The 18,777-nt window shown below is 45.5% G+C and overlaps 1 long non-coding RNA gene across 1 annotated transcript; it reads right to left on the bottom strand.

The window, feature by feature from the left end:
- Nucleotides 1–2,670: 2,670 nt before the first annotated feature.
- On the bottom strand, nt 2,671–4,093 carry LOC119290996. The gene is made up of 3 exons (XR_005142144.1): nt 3,388–4,093; nt 3,187–3,278; nt 2,671–3,007 (listed from the first exon to the last, which is right to left on the bottom strand). It is a non-coding gene; the product is annotated as an uncharacterized LOC119290996 (long non-coding RNA).
- Nucleotides 4,094–18,777: the final 14,684 nt, after the last annotated feature.

Consider the following 18,777-nt stretch of genomic DNA (forward strand, 5'->3'; position numbering starts at 1 on the left):
ACAATTGATGTGTCTAGATGTGCCCCCCTCCCCCGTATATAAAGGAGGAGAGGGAGGAGGCCGGCCCTGGAGCACACCATGGGGGGGAGTCCAACTAGGACTGCAAGTCCTAGTCGGCCTCCTTCCTTTCCAACGGAGGGGGAAAATAGAAAGAGAGGGAGAGGGAGAGGGAAAGGGGTGTCGCGCCCCCTCCCCTAGTCCAATTCGGACTCCCCATGGGGGGATGACACCTCCTCGTGGCCTGCCTCTCCTCTCCCCTATGTCCCATATGGCCCATTAACTTTCCCGGGGGGTTCCGATAACCCCTCGGTACTCCGAAAAATACCCGAACCACTCTGGAACTTTTCTGGTGTCCGAATATAACCTTCCAATATATCTATCTTTAACTCTCGACCATTTCGAGACTCCTTGTCATGTCTGTGATCTCATCTGGGACTCTGAACAACCTTCGGTCACCAAAACACATAACTCATATAATACATATCGTCATCGAACTTTAAGCGTGCATACCCTACGAGTTCGAGAACTATGTAGACATGACCGAGACACCTCTCCGGTCAATAACCAATAGTGGAACCTGGATGCTCATATTGGTTCCCACATATTCTACGAATATCTTTATCGGTCGAACCGCAGTGTCAACATATGTTATTCCCTTTGTCATCGGTATGTTAGTTGCCCGAGATTCGATCGTTGCTATCTTCATACCTAGTTCAATCTTATTACCGACAAGACTCTTTACTTGTTCCGTTGTCCATCATCTCGTAACTAACTCATTAGTCACATTGCTTGCAAGGCTTCATATGATGTGCATTATCGAGAGGGCCCAGAGATATCTCTCCGATACTCGGAGTGACAAATCCTAATCTCGATATATGCCAACCCAACAAACACCTTCGGAGATACCTGTAGAGCATCTTTATGATTACCCAGTTGTTGTGACGTTTGATATCACACAAGGCATTCCTCCGGTGTCCAGGAGTTGCATAATCTCTCTCTCTCTCTCTCTCTCTCTCTCTCTATATATATATATATATATATATATATATATATATATATACAGACGGTCTATTCTGCTAATATTAGCAGAATAACTATTCTGTACACCACTTCGGCACTGCATGCTCAACAGAAGCGCACTGCATCATTTTGACGACGAGCACTGCAATAGAGACTAGTGAACTTCTCGTCGGAAAGAACTGCACGCGTTATTTTTTGGTACTGTTTTCGCTCTAATTTTTTAACCGTTTATCCGAATGAGGCGTGTAATATACCATTGAAAAGCTATGGATTAGGCGCAACTTCGACATGTTGAACACTTTCCGAGATTCCACACGGTTTAAGAGCAGTTTTGAAAATAGTGCGGCGGATGACGAGTGGCAGCGAGCGTTTTTTCGTGTTTTTTCTAAACCGCTTGTCGGAATGAAGCAAATGATACGCCGTTGGATAGATATCATCGAGGTGCATCTTTTTCATATATAAATCTTTCTCTAATTCATTACGGTTTAAGAGCAGTTTCAAATTTACTAAATCACGGAACTCTGTTTTTCAAGTTTTTTAAACTTTTCGGTACTGTTTTCGCTCCAGTTTTTGAACCATTTGTCGAAACGAGGCGTGTGATACGCCGTTGGAAAGCTACAAATGAGGCGTAACTTTCATATGTTGGAATATTTTTGAGATTCCTTACGGTTTTAAGTTAATTTTGAAAATCGTGCGGCGGAGGACAAGTGGAAGCGGCCGTTTTTCGTGAAATTTTTGCAAACCGCTGGTCGGAATGATTCAAATGATACGCAGTTGGAAAGATATCGATGATACGCAACTCTTTCATGTAGAACACTCTCTCTAATTCTTTACGGTTTAAGAGGAATTTCGAATTTACCGAAATGCGGATACTCTGTTTTTCGCAACACCCAAATCGACGTGGGTACTTCATCCGACTGAAAACCGCACTGCAATGTATGAAAAACCGCACTTCATCACATGGCTAAGAGAATTGCATGGTTTCTTTTTCGTGGGACGTAAATTTTTTAAGACGAGGAAGAATACCGTACTGCTTTTAGACTGAAAACCGCACTGCATCAGACGGACTAGCAGACTGCATGATTTCTTTTCTCAAACGTAATTTTTTCTCAAACGAGTTTTTGTTGTCTTTTTTGAGTGAACCGCATAGAGGAGGCAAATGAACCGCGACATATATCGAAGTGAACCTCATTACTGTCTTTGTTGTTGCGCTAAATTTTTAGCACTTTCATTTTTGGGCACAAGTGAGCGGCATCACTCTCAAAAGTGAACCACATCCGAAAACCAAACGCACCACAGGTGTTGATATAGTCGACTAATTCTTTGAAACACAGGAAAGAAACTGCACTTCGTACATAGGGGTAATGAAACATATTCTTTTTACACAAACTGATTGCACTTTCAAAAAAGTATAAAGGAGCTGCATGGTTTCTAGAAATCAAAGCGAGCTGCATGGTTTTTTCTTGCTATATTTTTAAAAAGTATAAAGGATTTTTGGATTCAAGTGTACTTATTTTTTTAAATGCATAGTGAACCACAATGATTTTTAAAAAATGAGCTACAATACTTTGAAAAATGTACTTCTTCGGTTCACCGAGCTCACTGCATTTACAATGAAAGAAATTACAAACTGAGCAATAACGCATGATGCAGCGTAACAAAAATGCATCCCTTTCTTTTTTCTTCTGTCTCCATGTTACAATCATCCACACACAAAATACAACTCACTACACAGAGAAGTTGAAAGCAGCATATAACCATTGTGAGGAGTAGATTCCAGAGCTATCTATTTTCCACACTAGGGGAATCCTCTTTTTTCCGAATGTTTGTGGTAGAGGCGCAGATGTGCACGGGACATTCATCGGAGTACTTGGACGCTCGTCCGAGTGCCTGCGGACGAGCCTGAATTCTTGGTAAAAGCGACGGATTTTTTCGATTCAGTGATTTCCAGAAAGACAGCAGCCAAGGACCTAGAGCTTTTTCATATCTGGTATACAGCAAAAAGAAAAGGAATCACTTGGTAACTATGAGGGATTGCTTTCCAACAAGAAGAAAAATAATCCTTGGAATTTTGATAGGCACGACAAATATAAAATTTGACGTCTCAACAACATGCAAATGAACAACGACGATAGCAAATACAAACAATAGATGCTAACAACGTACCCTGAAGAGTCTTGGTCATCTCCCAATCCAATCACTATGATCGATTTTGCACCAAGCTGTGAAAGCCTTGTACGGAGCTTCTTTGCAGCAATCTGCAGTACGTGCATGCACAAAAAATCAATGAGCATCATTGTATCAACAAAACACAGCACACAGCGCAGCAGCAAGCTAAGAAATCATAGTCAGAAGAGCATATTGTACCTCTTGTAGCCTGAATCGCCGATCCCAAACATGGCGCAACGGAACCCTTGCAGCCACCGGGCATCAAGGTTCTTCTTCAGAAGGTACCTCCAGAACCCCTGTCACCAGCAAAACCAACCGAAAAAACAAAATCTCAATTAGCAGAACAGAATCAAAAGAACCTTACGAGCAAGGGAAGAGATGGCCCTCGCAGGACTGCACACGCATGAGCCCTGAACCGAACGACGAGCGTCTGCGAGCTGCACAACCATGGTTGACGGACCACACGGGAAGAGATGGAGATGGCGCTCTCTCGACTGCACACACACAAGTCCGGAACCACATGGCGAGCATCTCCGAGCTGCACGGCCATGGTCCACCGACCAATGGAAAGAGATGGTTCTCCGAGCTGCACGGCCATATCTCAACTGCATAGTCGATGATAATGTACTGCATTAATTTTTAGGAAAAAAGAGGTTCACCAGAAGAACATCCCCAAGAAAGAGTGCTGGACTGCGCAAACAGGCCTGCCGCACTGCATCAACAACACCCAAATTCGCTCTGAATTAATCTACCAGGAGCTCTACTGCACCTAACTGTAGATAAAAGCGACGGCCAAAACAGAAGAAATTTGCACCATTTTGAAGGAAGAGCTCACTCAAGAAATTAGCAGGCACATACCTAAAACCAAAAAGTAAATTGCAATCAAGTCATATATACATGGCGCAATGAACCACATTAGCACACGCTTGCTCCTGCTCTTTCCTAGGAGATTCAAATCGCACTAGAGCTCACTAAACCTAAATGAAGCTGCAAATGAACAAAAAACTGCACTGCATGCAAGGAGTAGAGTTGAACGCATAGGGTGGAGCGAGAGGTACATCGGCCCAGCGAACACCTGCGATGAAATAAACTGCACTGCATACCCTCTTGTGCCAAACTGCAAGCCGCACACTTTGACCACGACAAGTGTACCGCATGCGTCCGGACTCCATCGCTGGTGATGGTGGTCAGCCTTTGCCCACAATGGACTGGACGCACGAGCCGGTGAACTGCAAGGGGTGGAGGGGCAGCTCGTCGGCGACTAGAAGGGGGTTGAGGGAGGAGGGGAACATGGGTCACCGCCGCCACACAAGTCGCGGTGCGAGGAAGGAGGCCTTCAGCCTCGATTTGATCCAGCCGCGCGCCCATCCTCGCAAGCTAGGAGGGCCGTGGAGGGCTGCCCCCGGCTGGTGTCCTCCCACAGCGGTGCGGTGCGCGACGGAGGTGCATCCGGACGATGGCGCCACGGCGGCGCGGGGGGAGTAGGTGGGGCGGCGGCGCGGGAGGTCGGCGTGGCCTGGCTCTCGTAGCAGGGTGTCGTGGGGGTCGCTATGGCCTGGATCCGGCGCCGGAACATCGCGGGGGCCCACTGTGGTTTGGATCTGGTGACGGCTCGTGGTGGCCGAGGCGGGGCGTGTGGTGGCCGAGGCGGGGCGATGCGTGGTGGTGGCCGGCGGCGGGCGGCGCAGGGTGGTGGCCGGCGGCGAGCGGCGTCGGGTGGTTGGTGGCCAGCGGCCGGCGGCGTCAGGTGGTTGGTGGCCGGCGGCGGGCGGCACTGCGTGGTGGATAGGTCGGGAGGTGGGGGAGCCTCTTTTGACCAGGGGAATAGTGCGGTGGTGGTAGGTGGTAGTAGTAGGGAGGTGGGGTGGTTTTCTTTTTATTTCCTGCGCGGAACGGTTCAGGTTTTGTCGCAGTGCCGAACTGTTAGCAGAATAAGAAAGTGGTGTGCAGAATAAGACTTAAGGGGTGTTATCATAATAGACCCACCCTATATATATATATATATATGACATGAAGAAAGCAGTAGAAAAAAACCTGAACGGTCATTATGCTAAGCTAACGAATGGGTCTTGTCCATCACATCATTCACCTAATGATGTGACCCCGTTCATCAAATGACAACACATGTGAAAGGATCGATATAGTTGACTAGAGGGGGGGTGAATAGGCAACTAACAATTTTTAGCTTTTCTTTACCAAATTAAACTTTGCATCAAAGTAGGTTGTCAGATATGCAACTAGGTGAGCAACCTATATGATGCAACAACAATAAGCACACAAGCAAGCAAAGGAAATAACACAATATAGCTTTCACAAGTAAAGGTAGGAGATAACCAAGAGTGGAACCGATGGAGACGACAATAGGTTATCAAAGTTCCTTCCCTTTGAGGGGAAGTACGTCTCTGTTGGAGCGGTGTGGAGGCACAATGCTCCCCAAGAAGCCACTAGGGCCACCGTATTCTCCTCACGCCCTCACATAATGCGAGATGCTGTGATTCCACTATTAGTGCCCTTGGAGGTGGCGATCGAACCTTTACAAACAAGGTTGGGGTAATCTCCACAACTTAATTGGAGGCTCCCAACAACACCACGAAGCTTCACCAGAATGGACTATGGCTCCGCGGTGAGCTCAACCATCCAGGGTGCTCAAACACCCAAGAGTAACAAGATCCACAAGGGCTTAGTGGGGGGAATCAAATTTCTCTTGGTGGAAGTGTAGATCGAGGCCTTGTCAACCAATCCCTAGAGAATCAACAAGTTTGATTGCCTAGGGAAAGAGATCGGGAGAAAATGGAGCTTAGAGCATTAGTGGAGCTTACGAGTGGAAGAGATGGTCAACTCGGGGAAGAAGACACCCCTTTTATAGTCAAGGGACAAATCCAACCGTTATCCATCAAGTCAGCCTGCAACACGCGGTACTACTGCATCAAACAAGCAGTACTACTGCATGGGCCTGTAGTACTACTGCAGCGAACCGCGGTACTACTGCTGGCACGGCAGGGGCCAAGACTAGTCCTGATGTGCTAAGACAGGGAGCGGTAGAACCGCTGGCGCGGTACTATCGTGCCCTCTTGCGGTACTACCGCCAGGCAAGAATAGTCTAGGCTGAAAAGGCACAGACATAAAAAATTACATCCGTGACTACTTCCGCTGAGTTTTGATCTGTGCAAAAATCCGGCATGGTACTACCGCAAGCCCGGAGTGGTACTACCGTGTAGGGCACGGATGTAAAAAATTACATCCGCCCCTACATCTGCTCATGCTGCTATGCCTGGCTAGACCTCACGGTACTACCACGCCTATGGTGCGGTACTACCGCGTAGGGCGCGGATGTAAAAAATTACATCCGCCCCTACTACCGCTCGAGCAGCTGCGCCTGGCCTGAGGCCATGGTACTACCACTCCTAATGAGTGGTACTACCGTGAGCACCTATGGTCCTACGGTGCTGGATCCCGGTACTACCGCAAGGTGAAGGAAATATGCCCTAGAGGCAATAATAAAGTTATTATTTATTTCCTTATATCATGATAAATGTTTCTTATTCATGCTAGACTTGTATTAACCAGAAACATAATACATGTGTGAATACATAGACAAACAGAGTGTCACTAGTATGCCTCTACTTGACTAGCTCATGAATCAAAGACGGTTAAGTTTCCTAACCATAGACATGAGTTGTCATTTGATTAACGGGATCACATCATTAGGAGAATGATGTGATTGACTTGACCCATTCCGTCAGCTTAGCACTTGATCGTTTAGTATGTTGCTATTGCTTTCTTCATGACTTATACATGTTCCTATGACTATGAGATTATGTAAATCCGATTTACCGGAGGAACACTTTGTGTGCTACCAAATGTCACAACATAACTGGGTGATTATAAAGGTGCTCTACAGGTGTCTCCGAAGGTACTTGTTGAGTTGACATATTTCGATATTAGGATCTGTCACTCCGATTGTCGGAGAGGTATCTCTGGGCCCTCTCGGTAATGCACATCACTATAAGCCTTGCAAGCAATGTAGCTAATGAGTTAGTTAAGGAATGATGCATTACATAACGAGTAAATAAACTTGCCGGTAACGAGATTGAACTACGTATTGAGATACCGACGATCGAATCTCGGGCGAGTAACATACCGATGACAAAGGGAACAACGTATGTTGTTATGCGGTTTGACCGATAAAGATCTTCGTAGAATATGTAGGAGCCAATATGAGCATCCAGGTTCCGCTATTGGTTATTGACCGGAAACGTGCCTCGGTCATGTCTATATAGTTCTCGAACCCGTAGGGTCCACACGCTTAAGGTTTCATTGACAGTTTTATTATGAGTTTATGTGTTTTGATGTACAGAAGGAGTTCGGAGTCCCGGATGAGATCGGGGACATGAAGAGGAGTCTCGAAATGGTCGAGACGTAAAGATCGATATATTGGACGACTATATTCGGACTTCGGAAAGGATCCGAGTGATTCAGGTATTTTTCGGAGTACCGGAGAGTTATGGGAATTCGCCGGGGAGTATATGGGCCTTATTGGGCTTTAGGGGAAAGAGAGAGGAGAGGTTGGGCGCCCCCAAGGCCTAGTCCGAATTGGACTAGGGGGAGGGGTGCGCCCCCTCCTTCCTTCTCTTCTCTCTCCCCTTTCCTTGACTCCTACTCCTACTACTTGGAAGGGGGGAATCCTACTCCCGGTGGGAGTAGGACTCCTCCTAGGGCGCACCATAGAGAGGGCCGGCCCTCCCCCTCCTCCACTCCTTTATATACGGGGAGGGGGGCAGCCCTTGGAGATACAACAATTGATCTCTTGATCTCTTAGTCGTGTGTGGTGCCCCCTCCACCATAGTCCACCTCGATAATATCGTAGCGGTGCTTAGGCGAAGCCCTGCATCGGTAGGACATCAAAATCGTCACCACGCCGTCGTGCTAACGAAACTCTCCCTCAACACTCGGCTGGATCGGAGTTCGAGGGACGTCATCGGGCTAAACGTGTGCTGAACTCGGAGGTGCCGTACGTTCGATACTTGATTGGTTGGATCGTGAAGACGTACGACTACATCAACCGCATTGTGCTAACACTTCTGCTTTTGGTCTACGTGTGTACGTGGACAACACTCTCCCCTCTTGTTGCTATGCATCACCATGATCTTGCGTGTGCATAGGAAATTTTTTGAAATTATTATGTTCCCCAACAGTGGCATCCGAGCCAGGTTTTATGCGTAGATGTTATATGCACGAGTAGAACACAAGTGAGTTGTGGGCGATACAAGTCATACTGCTTACCAGCATGTCATACTTTGGTTCGACGGTATTGTTGGATGAAGCGTCCCGGACCGACATTACGCATACACTTACGCGAGACTGGTTCTACCGACGTGCTTTGCACACAGGTGGCTGGCGGGTGTCTGTTTCTCCAACTTTAGTTGAACCGAGTGTGGCTAAGCCCGGTCCTTGCGAAGGTTAAAACAGCACTAACTTGACAAACTATCGTTGTGGTTTTGATGCGTAGGTAAGAACGGTTCTTGCTCAGCCCGTAGCAGCCATGTACAATTTGCAACAACAAAGTAGAGGACGTCTAACTTGTTTTTGCAGGGCATGTTGTGATGTGATATGGTCAAGACGTGATGCTATATTTTATTGTATGAGATGATCATGTTTTGTAACCGAAGTTATCGGCAACTGGCAGGAGCCATATGGTTGTCGCTTTATTGTATGAAATGCAAACGCCCTATAATTGCTTTACTTGATCACTAAGCGGTAGCGATAGTCGTAGAAGCAATAGATGGCGTAAGGACAACGATGCTGCGATGGAGATCAAGGTGTCGCGCCGGTGACAATGGTGATCACGACGGTGCTTTAGAGATGGAGATCACAAGCACAAGATGATGATGGCCATATCATATCACTTATATTGATTGCATGTGATGTTTATCCTTTATGCATCTTATCTTGCTTTGATTGATGGTAGCATTTTAAGATGATCTCTCACTAATTATCAAGAAGTGTTCCCCCTGAGTATGCACCGTTGCGAAAGTTCTTCGTGCTGAGACACCACGTGATGATCGGGTGTGATAGGATCTATGTTCAAATACAACAGATGCAAAACAGTTGCACACGCGGAATACTCAGCTTAAACTTGACGAGCCTAGCATATACAGATATGGCCTCGGAATACGGAGACCGAAAGGTCGAACGTGAATCATATAGTAGATATGATCAACATAGTGATGTTCACCATTGAAACTACTCCATCTCACGTGATGATCGGACATGGTTTAGTTGATTTGGATCACGTGATCACTTAGATGACTAGAGAGATGTCTATCTAACTGGGAGTTCTTAAGTAATATGATTAATTGAACTTAAATTTATCATGAACTTAGTCCTGGTAGTATTTTGCAAATTATGTTGTAGATCAATAGCTCGCGTTGTTGCTTTCATATGTTTATTTTGATATGTTCCTAGAGAAAATTGTGTTGAAAGATGTTAGTAGCAATGATGCGAATTGGATCCGTGATCTGTGGTTTATCCTCATTGCTGCACAGAAGAATTATGTCCTTAATGCACCGCTAGGTGACAGACCTATTGCAGGAGCAGATGCAGACATTATGAACGTTTGGCTAGCTCAATATGATGACTACTTGATAGTTTGGTGCACCATGCTCAACGGCTTAGAATCGGGACTTCAAAGACGTTTTGAACGTCATGGACCATATGAGATGTTCCAGGAATTGAAGTTAATATTTTAAGCAAATACCCGAGTTGAGAGATATGAAGTCTCCAACAAGTTCTATAGCTAAAAGATGGAGGAGAATCGCTCACTAGTGAGCATGTGCTCAGATTGTCTGGGTACTACAATCGCTTGAATCAAGTGGGAGTTAATCTTCCAGATAAGATAGTGATTGACAGAATTCTCTAGTCACCATCACCAAGTTACTAGAACTTCGTGATGAACTATAGTATGCAAGGGATGATGAAAACGATTCCCGAGCTCTTCGTGATGTTGAAATCGACGAAGGTAGAAATCAAGAAAGAGCATCAAGTGTTGATGATTGACAAGACCACTAGTTTCAAGAGAAGGGCAAAGGGAAAGAAAGGGAACTTCAAGTAGAAGGACAAGAAAGTTGTCACTCCTGCGAAGAAGCCCAAAGCTGGACCAAAGCCTGAAACTGAGTGCTTACACTACAAAGGAAATGGTCACTAGAAGTGGAAATGCCCTGAATATTTGGTGGATAAGAAGGATGGCAAAGTGAACAAGGGTATATTTGATATTGATGTGTACCTTACTAGTGTTTATAGTAGCCCCTGAGTATTTGATACTTGTTCGGTTGCTAAAAATTAGTAACTCGAAAGAGGAGTTACAGAATAAACAGAGACTAGTTAAGGGTGAAGTGACGATGTGTGTTGGAAGTGGTTCCAAGATTGATATGATCATCATCGCACACCCCTATGCTTTCCGGATTAGTGTTTAACCTAAATAAATGTATTTGGCGTTTGCGTTGAGCATGAATATGATTTTATCATGTTTATTCCTATACGGTTATTCATTTAAAGTTAGAGAATAATTGTTATTCTGTTTACATGAATAAGACCTTCGATGGTCATACACCCAATGAAAATAGTTTGTTGGATCTCGATCGTAGTGATACACATATTCATAATATTGATGCCAAAAGATGCAAAGTTAATAATGATAGTGTAACTTATTTGTGGCACTGCCGTTTGGGTCATATCGGTGTAAAGCGCATGAAGAAACTCCATAAAGATGGATTTTCGGAATCACTTGGTTATGAATCATTTGATGCTTGCGAACCGTGCCTTTTGGGCAAGATGACTAAAACTCTGTTCTCCGGAACAATGGAATGAGCTACTAACTTGTTGGAAATAATACATACCGATATATGCGGTCCAATGAGTGTTGATGCTCGTGGCAGGGTATCGTTATTTTCTGACCTTCACAGATGATTTGAGCAGATATGTGTATATCTACTTAATGAAGCACAAGTCTGAAACATTTGAAAAGTTCAAAGAATTTTAGAGTGAAGTGGAGAATCATCGTAACAAGAAAATAAAAGTTTCTACAATCCGATCGTAGAGAAGAATATTTGAGTTACGAGTTTGGCCTTCATTTTAAAACAATGTGGAATAGTTTCACAGCTCATGCCACATGGAACACCACAGCGTAATGGTGTGTCCGAACGTCGTAACCGCACTTTATTGGATATGGTGTGATCTATGATGTATCTTACCGATTTACCACTATCGTTTTAGGGTTATGCATTAGAGATAGTTGTATTCACGTTAAATAGGGTACCCTCTAAATCCGTTGAGACGACACCGTATGAACTATGGTTTAGCACTAAACCTAAGTTGTCGTTTCTTAAAGTTTGGGGTTGCGATGCTTATGTGAAAAAGTTTCAGCATGATGAGCTCAAACCCAAATCGGAGAAGTGCATCTTCATACAATACCCAAAAGAGACTATTGGGTACACCTTCTATCACAGATCCGAAGGCAAGATCTTTGTTGCTTAATATGGATCCTTTCTAGAGAAGGAGTTTCTCTCGAAAGAAGTGAGTGGGAGAAAAGTAGAACTTGATAAGGTAATAGTACCTTCTCCTGAATTGGAAATAGTTCATCACTGAAATCAGTTCCAGTGATTCCTACACCAATTAGTGAGGAAGCTAATGATGATCATGACACTTCAGATCCAGTTACTACAGAACCTCGTAGGTCTTCCAGAGTACGGTCCGCACGAGAGTGGTACGGTAATCCTGTTCTGGAAATCATGTTACCAGGCCATGATGAACTTACGAAGTATGAGGAAGCGATGATGAGCCCAGATTCCGCGAAATGGCTTGAAGGCCATGAAATCTGAGATAGGATCCATGTATGAGAACAAAGTGTAGACTTTGGTGGACTTGCCCGATGATCGGCAAGCCATAGAAAATAAATGGATCTTCAAGAGGAGGACGGACGTTGATAGTAGTGTTACTATCTACAAAGCTCGACTTGTCGCAAAAGGTTTTTCTACAAGTTCAAGGTGTTGAATACAATGAGATTTTCTCACTCGTATCGATTCTTAAAGTCTGTCCGAATCATGTTAGCAATTGCCACATTTTATGAAATCTGGCAAATGGATGTCAAAACTGCATTCCTTAATGGATTTATTAAAGAAGAGTTGTATATGATACAACCAGAAGCTTTTGTCAATCCTAAAGGTGCTAACAAAATGTGCAAGCTCCAGCGATCCATCAATGGACTGGTGCAAGCATCTCGGAGTTGGAATATATGCTTTGATGAGTTGATCAAAGCATATGATTTTATGTAGACTTTTGGAAAAGCCTGTATTTACAAGAAAGTGAGTGGGAGCTCTATAGCATTTCTGATATTATATGTGGACGACATATTGTTGATTGGAAATGATATAGAATTTCTGGATAGCATAAAAGGATACTTGAATAAAAAGTTTTTCTATGAAAGACCTCGGTGAAGCTGCTTACACAATGAGCATCAAGATCTATAGAGATAGATCAAGATGCTTGATAAGATTTTTCAATTAGTACATACCTTGACAAGATTTTGAAGTAGTTCAAAATGGAAACAGTCAAAGAAAGAGTTCTTGCCTGTGTTGCAAAGGTATGAAATTGAGTAAGACTCAAATCCCGACCACAGCAGAAAATAGAAAGAGAATGCCATGCTATGGACCAGACCTATTGTATACTCTGCCCTGGTTTGGCAAGGGAGTACAATAGTGATCTAGGAGTAGATCACTGGAGAGCGGTCAAGAATATCCTTAGTGACGACTAAGGAAATACTTCTCGATTATGGAGGTGATAAAAGAGCCTGTCGTAAAGAGTTACATCGGTGCAAGCTTTTACACCGATCCAGATGACTCTAAGTCTCAATCCGGATACATATTGAAAGTGGGAGCAATTAGCTAGAGTAGATCAGTGTAGAGCATTGTAGACATAGAATATTTTGCAAAATACATACGGCTCTGAATGTGACAGACTCGTTGACTAAACTTCTCTCATGAGCAAAACATGATCATACCTTAGTACTCTTTGGGTGTTAATCACATAGCGATGTGAACTAGATTATTGACTCTAGTAAGCCCTTTGGGTGTTGATCACATGACGATATGAGCTATGGGTATTAATCACATATAGATGTGAATATTGCTGTTAAATCACATGGCGATGTGAACTAGATTATTGACTCTAGTGCAAGTGGGAGACTGAAGGAAATATGCCCTAGAGGCAATAATAAAGTTATTATTTATTTCCTTATATCATGATAAATGTTTATTATTCATGCTAGAATTGTATTAGCCGGAAACATAATACATGTGTGAATACATAGACAAACAGAGTGTCACTAGTATGCCTCTACTTGACTAGCTCGTGAATCAAAGATGGTTAAGTTTCCTAACCATAGACATGAGTTGTCATTTGATTAACGGGATCACATCATTAGGAGAATGATGTGATTGACTTGACCCATTCCGTTAGCTTAGCACTTGATCGTTTAGTATGTTGCTATTGCTTTCTTCATGACTTATACATGTTCCTATGACTATGAGATTATGTAACTCCCGTTTACCGGAGGAACACTTTGTGTGCTACCAAACGTCACAACGTAACTGGGTGATTATAAAGGTGCTCTACAGGTGTCTCTGAAGGTACTTGTTGAGTTGACGTATTTCGAGATTAGGATTTGTCACTCCGATTGTCGGAGAGGCATCTCTGGGCCCTCTCGGTAATGCACATCACTATAAGCCTTGCAAGCAATGTAGCTAATGAGTTAGTTACGGAATGATGCATTACATAACGAGTAAAGAGACTTGCCGGTAACGAGATTGAACTAGGTATTGAGATACTGACGATCGAATCTCGGGCAAGTAACATACCGATGACAAAGGGAACAACGTATGTTGTTATGCGGTTTGACCGATAAAGATCTTCGTAGAATATGTAGGAGCCAATATGAGCATCCAGGTTCCGCTATTAGTTATTGACCGGAAACGTGTCTCGGTCATGTCTATATAGTTCTCGAACCCGTAGGGTCCGCACGCTTAAGGTTTCGTTGACAGTTTTATTATGAGTTTATGTGTTTTGATGTACCGAAGGAGTTCGGAGTCCCGGATGAGATCGGGGACATGACGAGGAGTCTCGAAATTGTCGAGACGTAAAGATCGATATATTGGACGACTATATTCGGACTTTGGAAAGGTTCCGGGCGATTCGGGTATTTTTCGGAGTACCGGAGAGTTACGGGAATTCGCCAGGGAGTATATGGGCCTTATTGGGCTTTAGGGGAAAGAGAGAGGAGAGGTTTGGCGCCCCCCCAAGGCCTAGTCCGAATTGGACTAGGGGGAGGGGCTGCACCCCCTCCCTCCTTCTCTTCTCTCTCCCCTTTCCTTGACTCCTACTCCTACTACTTGGAAGGGGGGAATCCTACTCCCGGTGGGAGTAGGACTCCTCCTAGGGCGCGCCATAGAGAGGGCCGGCCCTCCCCCTCCTCCACATCTTTATATACGAGGAGGGGGGCACCCCTTGGAGATACAACAATTGATCTCTCTATCTCTTAGCCGTGTGCGGTGCCCCCCTCCACCATAGTCCACCTCGATAATATCGTAGTGGTGCTTAGGCGAAGCCCTGCCTCAGTAGAACATCAACATCGTCACCACACCGTCGGGCTGACGAAACTCTCCCTCAACACTCGGCTGGACCGGAGTTCGAGGGACGTCATCGGGCTGAACGTGTGCTGAACTCGGAGGTGCCGTACGTTCGGTACTTTATCGGTTGGATCGTGTAGACGTACGACTACATCAACCGTGTTGTGCTAACGCTTCCGCTTTCGGTCTACGAGGGTACGTGGACAACACTCTCCCCTCTCGTTGCTATGCATCACCATGATCTTGCATGTGCGTAGGAATTTTTTTGAAATTACTACGTTCCCCAACACAAGGGCCTACGGTAGTACCGCTCTGGAGAGCAGTACTACTGCCTTCCTGAGTTCAGCAACATTAGGAGTCCTTCATTCTGCAGAGACACGAAGAAACAGAGGATGCTGCAAAGAGCCAAAGGAAAGGTGGTGCAAAAACGGAATATACGTGTACGTGTGATTCCACCAAAACCTTTCCAACGCGGACCCCCTCTTAATAGTATAGCTTTCCTACAACTCAAATCTCCCGAAAAGAAACGTAGAGAAGCGCCGTCTTCGATGGTCTTCGAGGGGCACCAAATCCTCTTGTGTTTAGACATGATATATCTTAAATGCTCAATGCACACGATTAGTCCGTAAAAGCATTGTCATCAATCACCAAAACTACTGAGGGATAAAAAAGCCCTTACAATCTCCCCCTTTTTTAATGGATTGATGACAATACGGGATTTGCATATAGGGATATAAAATGAAACAACAGCAAACTCACCATCTATAAAATATAGACGGGCTCCCCCTAGGTGTGTGCATTTTTAGAGAAGTGCTTTGGACTGCATGACACACATACTAGGATCAACACTCCCCCTATATTTTATAGACAAGGCATCTCTTGCAACAAAACAACTAACACTAAGCAAGTAGGCAAGATAATGAATATGAGCGTAAAGAGAAGGGCACATAGCATAGGCTCACGAATTACTTAAGCAACTACAAAAGATACGCTAGAGTGCATATGTCTTACACCATATGATAAAGAAGTTGGTCTTACGAGCACAAACCAAACCAAAGCAAATGAGGTTCACCAGACCGAAAGTAAAGCGACAAAGCTAAACACACGACACAAGACATGCAAATCCTACACTCTCTCCCCCTTTGGCATCGAGACACCAAAAGGCAGAGAGGACACCTACGACACATGTGGTAGCTCAGGCTGAAAATGACTCCTCGTCAGTCTCGGCAGCGGGAATGGTCTCCTCCTCTGACTCCATCCATTGATACCCCTGCTTGGCTATCCAGGTAGCCTCCGGAGTGATGATTTCCTCTGAGCCACTGTGCACAGTCTCGCCAAAAGTCCTCAATATCTTCTTATCTCTGTAGCGACTCTCCTTGGAGGCAACATGGGTCCTGTACTGCCCTTGGGCCTGCATGCAGAACAGAGCCTTCATCTTCTTCTTCAGCTTCTTAGCCCAAGAGGCCTTAGTAGAGAGAGGAGTGTATCCATCAGAACTTTCCTCATCCGCTTCCTCCTCCTCGATCTCATCCTCATACACAGCCATCTTGGCAGCCTCGTCCTCAACACTGGTAGTGGTGTTAGCCCATTGGCTCTTGATGCGGAGCTTGATGGGCTCATGAAGAATCCAGCCAGGGGCAACAAACTCATCATTGGGATAGAGCTTCTCCCAAGTCTTTGTGATCAAGAGAAACAGGTAAGGCCCATAGATGGGGACCTTATGGTTGAACACCGCAAACTATAGCTCGCACCACATGATGTGAGACATCAAGTGGTTGCGTCTGAGCATGACGCGCCTCCTCACAAAGAAGCATCATATCCACAAGATAGGCATGCACCTTGTCCTTGTCATCGATGCGAGGAAAGAGGGAGTTGTGGAAGATCCGATGCATGATGTCAAGGAAAGAGTTCAGCACCCACACCTTCTTCTTACTGGGAAGCGTCTTCTCAACAAACAAGGGCTGAAGCTTGTTCTTGTTGGCTAACTCAGGGTTGGCATGAGGGCAAACACCAACGGGCGTGTCGAGCCCCGCATCAGGAACCTGAAGCAAATCCATGAGTCCTTCCACTTAGCAGTCATCTATTGTCCATTGGTCATCCATGTCATGGTCCTTGCCTCATCAGAATGGAAGTGGAACGAAGCAAAGAACTGAGCCACAATCTCTGGGTCAAAGTCCAGGTGAAAAGTAAGCATGTGCTCAATGCCAAATTGCTCCACTAGGTCCAAAGCCTCACCAAAATAGTCACGGTGCTTATCCTGCCTCATGTGATTCATGTCAATCCAGTGCACATCCACGTAGATGTTCTACTTGGCCTTGATCACATCCAGATAGATAAAGTTCTGTTGCTTGGTCCAGAACAAATCATTCCCTCTGAAGTTAGCACGGGGATTCACATAGGGGTTGATATTCCTTCGAACGATAAACTCTGCTAGTGGTATCTCATCCATGCCCATGGTGGGCTCCTTGAGCTTGGTGGCGGTGTGCTTGGTTTTGTGTTGGGAGGCATTGGAGCCCTCTGGAGCTTCATCTTGGTTGTGCAGGCGCTTCGATCCTGTGTCATGGCTGGGATTCGAGCGATGAACATTGGAACCGGAGCCACCACCTATGACACACACAACACAAAAATGAGAGAAACCAAGAAGGGTTATTGCAAAGACGAGGGCCAAAGCCAAAAGAAACAAGCAAGCACGAGATTTGGAAGGACACGGCAGCATAAGTTGCAAACCTACGGTAGTACCGGACCGGCAAACGAATGTAAAAAATTACATCCGCTCTAGCCGCGGTAGTACCTTGCAGGGGAGGCACGGTAGTACCGCACCTGGATCGGAAGTAATTTTTTACTTCCGCACCCCGGCGGTAGTACCACCCCAACGGAGCAATAGTACCGCGGGAGGTCAGTTCATGTGCGAGGATGCGGTAGTACTGCTCCAGGAGGAGCGGTAGTACTGCACGGATTCAAACGCCACAAGAACAGCGGATCTGGATCTGGGAAAAACTGCACCACTAGATCGCTACTACCGTTGATCAAACTTAAACTGATGTATCATTCCAAATAGCATGCTTGCTGCACTACTACTCTCCTACAATTCCCTCTTGCATAGATTTAGCCAAAAATCACATGAACTACACATGCATCTCCCCAAGACCTAGAAGCACAGGAACGGAACAAAAAGGGAAGGACTTGGGGAAATACCGAGGTCCATGGCAAGAGGACGAGGTGGGGAACGATCCCATCGGTCGGAATGCGAGGAGAGCGGCCGGAGAAGGAGATCCGGCGAGGTCCACCGGTGCCGTCCTGGGCAGGAGAGAGGGAGACGGGGTGGGAAAAAGAGATGAATGGGTATGGGGGAGTTGGAACTCCTCCTGCCCCGCTCTTAACCCCCACCCGCTCGCGACGGCGCGGTAGTACTGCGGGTCCTCGCGGTAGTACCGCCCGGGCGGAAGTACCGCTCGCTGGGCGGTAGTACCGCTCGTCCAGCAGTAGTAAAAAATTACCGTCGCAATGGAAGCGGTAGTAATGTGCCTAGGATGCATCTGGGCACGCACAGAGCACCCACACCTGCGGTAGTCCCGTAGCTTTCCACGGTAGTACCGTACCCCCAAGAAAGTGCAAGTTTTGTAAAAAGAGAGGGAAAATGGCCTTTGCAATGCAACTTTACGCAAACGGACACACCAAGAGCTAACACGCAAGGCAACACAAACACAAACACAGCTCAAACAAAGGCAAAAGACAACGAAGACCAAAACACGAAACAAAACTCTTGAGAAGAGAGGGCGATGGCTGGAGCCACCTATGTATGAGTCAATTGGTATGGCACCGCGAAGAATTATCCTTGGGCCCATGACCAAAACTCGTCTTTGAAGCACAAGTACCATAAAAAATGGCTAATATGAAAGAGTTGATCGAT

The sequence above is a fragment of the Triticum dicoccoides genome, chromosome 4B (assembly GCF_002162155.2).
Source record: "Triticum dicoccoides isolate Atlit2015 ecotype Zavitan chromosome 4B, WEW_v2.0, whole genome shotgun sequence".
NCBI lineage: Eukaryota > Viridiplantae > Streptophyta > Magnoliopsida > Poales > Poaceae > Triticum > Triticum dicoccoides.